Raw genomic sequence first — 6,000 nt, 5'->3', positions numbered from 1 at the left:
TTTGAGCGAGGTCGTATAGTGGGCATGCGGGAGGCCGGGTGGACGTACCGCCGAATTGCTCAACACGTGGGGCGTGAGGTCTCCTCAGTACATCGATGTTGTCGCCAGTGGTCGGCGGAAGGTGCACGTGCCCGTCAACCTGGGACCGGACCGCAGCGACGCACGGATGCACGCCAAGACCGTAGGATCCTACGCAGTGCCGTAGGGGACCGCACCGCCACTTTCCAGCAAATTAGGGACACTGTTGCTCCTGGGGTATCGGCGAGGACCATTCGCAACCGTCTCCATGAAGCTGGGCTACGGTCCCGCACACCGTTAGGCCGTCTTCCGCTCATGCCCCAACATTGTGCAGCCCGCCTCCAGTGGTGTCGCGACAGGCGTGAATGGAGGGACGAATGGAGACGTGTCGTCTTCAGCGATGAGAGTCGCTTCTGCCTTGGTGCCAATGATGGTCGTATGCGTGTTTGGCGCCGTGCAGGTGAGCGCCACAATCAGGACTGCATACGACCGAGGCACACAGGGCCAACACCTGGCATCATGGTGTGGGGAGCGATCTCCTACACTGGCCGTACACCTCTGGTGATCGTCGAGGGGACACTGAATAGTGCACGGTATGTCCAAACCGTCATCGAACCCACCGTTCTACCATTCCTAGACCGGAAAGGAAACTTGCTGTTCCAACAGGACAATGCACGTCCGCATGTATCCCGTGCCACCCAACGTGCTCTAGAAGGTGTAAGTCAACTACCCTGGCCAGCAAGATCTCCGGATCTGTCCCCCATTGAGAATGTTTGGGACTGGATGAAGCGTCGTCTCACGCGGTCTGCACGTCCAGCACGAACGCTGGTCCAACTGAGGTGCCACGTGGAAATGGCATGGCAAGCCGTTCCACAGGACTACATCCAGTATCTGTACGATCGTCTCCATGGGAGAATAGCAGCCTGCATTGCTGCGAAAGGTGGATATACACTGTACTAGTGCCGACATTGTGCATGCTCTGTTGCCTGTGTCTATGTGCCTGTGGTTCTGTCAGTGTGATCATGTGATGTATCTGACCCCAGGAATGTGTAAATAAAGTTTCCCCTTCCTGGGACAATGAATTCACGGTGTTCTTATTTCAATTTCCAGGAGTGTATATTTATGATATTAAGTTCCTTGCTTCAACTACGCTCTTGGTACGCTTTTCGTTTTATTTGTCTTCTACCATAAATTACAATGTATTGGCACTTATTGGTAACATTAATTAATTTAGAAAAGATTCACCATGCATCTTATTCCACGTGGAAACAAAATAGGTTTCGTACAGTCTGACGCTGAAGAATAAAAGGACAGGTTGGACAAAGAAATAGATATTCACTATGAGAGAAAATTAATCTAGTGTGTAGTGTCATGACTCGACAGCCAGGGGACACTCCCCAGAACGGATGACGAATCGTCCACCACTATTCAGTACCATGAAGGCCAAACCCTTAACTAGTACATACTTATGGATGTCGGAAATCTCTAATACTACTTCCGTTGCTTACATTTTGTCCAGGTTGCCTTTAGCCGTTAACCTAAGTACATTCTCTCTAGTCTAGATGACGTAACGCATCACTTTGACAGTACAACGTCGACACAGATTATTTGTTCATGCCCCTAACTTCTGAAACGAAGTGGAGTCAAGGTGACAATTTCCTTCGTCATAGTAACCGTACGAAACTGTTGCCACCTACAAATACTCGTCATAAAATCAGTTTTTGTCCCAACGAAAAGTTAATATTCCATCCTTCTTTGGTTAAATCTCTGTGTACTCGAGACTGCATTTTGTGTTAACCATTACTAACTACACTTTCTGCGGAAGATTATAGAAGTATGTGTTTTTGGACTCCTACTTCATACATTCGTCTTTTCTCGGTCACTTTTCAGCTCGTACATATAAACTGACTGGTTTCCAGAGTTAGTTCACTCTGTTTCCAGTATGACTCTCATATTATTGTTGTTATTGTTATTTTTATTGTTAGTATCGTTATCATTATTAGTACCGTGTCATCATTATTGTTATCATCAAAAAATGGTTCAAATGGTTCTGAGCACTATGGGACTTAACATAGCAGGTCATCAGTCCCCTAGAACCTAGAACTACTTAAAGGTAACTAATCTAAGGACATCACGCACATCCATACCCTAAGCAGGATTCGAACCTGCGACCGTAGCGATCGCGCAGTTGCAGACTGAAGCGCCTAGAACCGCTCGGCCACCCCGGCCAGCATTGTTATCATCGTTAATACTGCCTTATGGAGACCGCTAAAACGCATTCCACTTTCATGCAATTTTGTTCCGTCTCTCTTTCCTTTACAAAAACTTTTCATTTATTCACTTGTTTCTTCCTCTATTCTGTCCACTTCTTTCCCGTTTTCTTCTTCTTGGGTGTTTTCTGAGATTTCTGTTTTCTAAACTTTATTTCATAGTTTTCCGTTTGTCATGTCTTCTGTAGAGATGTTCATTTTCTTGAGATCTTTCTTTTCCTGGTATTTCTCACTGCATTAACTGTCACTATGTTAAAAATCTTCTTGCTCAGTCTGTTTTCGTTCATTCTGTGTATGTGTCCATAGAACTTTGTCCTTCTTTCGCTGGTGTTGTTTGTAATCGTCTCTGTCGTTCGTACCGTTCTTTTATCTATCTGTTTATCCGGATCTCCTCTTTCTGAATCGGAGCTTAGATCGTTCTCAGCAATTTCTCGTTAGTTTTTCCACGTCCTTGACTTTTGTTCATCCCTTGATTGCTGTTGTAATGGAGGCCGCAAGCTTTCTATAAAAATTTATCTATAAATGAAGATGCAGAATACTCCATTTATTGAAAACTTCACCTGTGTAACCGTACTCATCCGCTTATCAACACTGACTGTTGGTCGCCCCTGTGTTGCTCATATGAACAGTGCCTTGAAACAAAATTTTAAACTTAGCGAAATACTGAATTTGAAGTAATGAAAACTAATCTAATTAAATGAAAAAGTAATTAATTGTGTACTCAGTGAGAAATATTTAACTGAAAGAGGTTCATTATGAAAGTTACGTGACATGACGTGTAGTTCCTGACTAGAAATGTCGACAGACATAAAATGTTACTCTAGTCAGAAGAAAAACAACTATTTGAAATTACCTACATTGTTCACTGTAAATTAATCTGCTTGCTGAGCACAAGGGCCGAAATTCTGACTGCGAACTCTTTGCTCATAAGAACGCAAAGCGAGACCTATCATGAAATAAAAGCAACTAACCTCATGCTCAGCACGTTTTTTCGTGTCTAGTGTACCAGCGTTCTCGAAAGCAAAAAGAAATCAGCACATGCAATAACTAAAGAAAAATAAGCTACTCACTACAAATTTTTTTTACTTGTCAGAAACCATCTGTGGCTTAGTGTGGCGCAAGGTAAAACTCACAACTGCAAAACATTAAAAATGTTATTAAAATGATGGAGGAGCGTTTTACCTTAATGAAAATTGTTCTTGAAAAATTAACGTCGGATTTTAGTCAATAAAGACTGTACAACATAGAAGACCCTAACAGTTACGATATACAAAAGTTACAGATATTTTAAACACGTACGTTGTTTATGACATAATGAAAACAAAGTGATCAAATTATTCCCAACCGTGAATGTTATTAATTATCTGAAGGACAAAGACTTCCTTCATTTAATAGTTCCGACAGACAAATATTTCATAATTGCACATGCACTGCTTACCTTGAAAAATTCCTCCAAAAAGTCTTCTCCATCAATGGAATCAATAACATAGGTTTATAAACAGGTTTTCACTTTCATAGCCGGCCGGAGTGGCCGTGCGGTTCTAGGCGCTACAGTCTGGAGCCGCGTGGCCTCTACAGTCGCAGGTTCGAACCCTGCCTCGGGCATGAATGTGTGTGATGTCCTTAGGTTAGTTAGGTTTAAGTAGATCTAAGTTCTAGGGGACTGATGACCACAGCAGTTAAGTCCCACAGTGCTCAGAGCCATTTGAACCAATCACGTTCATAATGAAGTATTCCACACAATGTCTCTCAGGGTCACAAGTACCAAACCTTCACTAAAACTCAACTGCTTGGCACTATGCCTCGAAAAAGAATGCCCCAGCGTTGCACAACTGACTGGCGATCAGGTGCACCACAGAGTCAGGGATCTTATCCACTACTAGTGCACTGCGCTCATGCATTTTTGTCCCAGTACACTACGGGTGAATTATTTACAATGGCAGAAAACATATGAAAACCTTACATTTGCCCTTTGCGCAGGGAAGGAGCACACACACTATTTGCTGAGTTTTGTGTATTGAAGGTAAATATTGAATTACTTGTTTTAATGTTTCATATCTTTAGAGCTGACGCTGGAATGGGAGTACAACTGAAGGTAAAAAGTTGCATCATTTAGCACCAACTAAGATAGCGTTTAACGCCTCTTGTCATGAATCCTGCGACTAAGGAATGGCAGGCAACTAGCAAGTACTGACACATTTCTTGAAGCACTGACGAAGTTATATCAGAGGTAGACTCAGTAAGGTAACTGATGTCCATCACTGAGAACACTCTGGGGGTTGGTAGTAAATGTAGAACCAAATATAAGCAGACTCAGGGAAGTAATTATCCATTCGAAGTCTTGTAGGTAAGTATTTTCGCACTCAGTACTCCCGCATCCTTTGAGTGTGAGCAAAAATTACATTCCTGGCAACTTCAGTGACCTGCTTTTTTTTCTAACAGTACATTACAGTAGTCTGAATTGCAGATGCAGTATTGTCTCTCTAAGAAATGACCCATGAATATCTATGTGACATGAAGCTTTCATATATAGTGAAAATATGACCTTATTCCTGGGAAGAGCACTGGATGAAAATATGAGATGAACATCTTACACAAAACTTCAATATTTGTAGATTTCAACAATCAGTGTGATCAGAAAACATCTGTATAGACAAATAAGGATGGAATTTTCTGTGAAAGACACAAAAGTAAAGTATAACGAATGGAGCAACTGACAAAACATCAATATCTTCTAATGGTGACAAACGGCCATGAAAATGTACAAGAAAATATAGTCTGCATAAGATAAACGATAGTACGTTACCTAATATCTCAGAAAATGTCTGGTTGTACAGAACTAACGACGAACATGTAAAACAGGAAGAGTGGTAATAAAAATACATACACGATAAACACACACAGAACATAAGAGCAAGAAGGTGTATAGACAAGAAATAAAGAAATAACAAACAAATGTAACATAGTTCACGTAAAGGACAAGGAAAGGAAATTGAGTGCACTTCAAAATGAAAGACTTAGTCTTTGTGATATCTTGTCCTAGTGTAATATACTACCCTAATGCACTGATTAGTTTTCTGCTAAACCCTCAAACTTTTCTCATAATATATTTTACCTCAATTTGCCTGCCAAAGACACTGCGTCAGTTTACCTGCCAAAATTTTCATATTCAAACTCCCTTGACATATTACGTTATCACATCAGTATAACCACATAATACAACCTGCCTATACTCATTTACATTTTCGTATTGCAAACCACGACATTCCTCAACCAAAGCATATATGCAAATTTTTTCTATCTGACTGCTCACACATTTTACAACTTCAGTTTCTCTGTACTGATTTCTTACTCCATTCTAGGTGCCCCTGCTACATTCTTGATTTACTGCCTTCCTATACCCATCCTCCACATTTCTCTTATTAGCCTTGTCACTTACCTTGTTTAAAACCACGATTAGTAAATGCTTATCCTAAGTGAACTTTCATAAAACTATAGGCGCCACAATATACATATATTCACAACATTTCACCAGAAAGCCAGTGCAGCCAGACTCATAGTTATACACATATGAACACGACAAATATTCATCAGAAAGGCAGTGCAGCAAAGTATCCTGTCTTATGCGTATGCAGCAAACAATCGTTTTGGTAAACCAGTAAACAAAATGAAGTACACATTCTTAAGCTAAGACGAGTCATTCACAAAAAGT

This window comes from Schistocerca gregaria, chromosome 5 (genome assembly GCF_023897955.1).
Source record: "Schistocerca gregaria isolate iqSchGreg1 chromosome 5, iqSchGreg1.2, whole genome shotgun sequence".
Classification (NCBI taxonomy): Eukaryota; Metazoa; Arthropoda; class Insecta; order Orthoptera; family Acrididae; genus Schistocerca; species Schistocerca gregaria.
The sequence above is the reverse complement of the archived record's forward strand: the minus strand, read 5'-3'. Positions refer to the sequence as shown.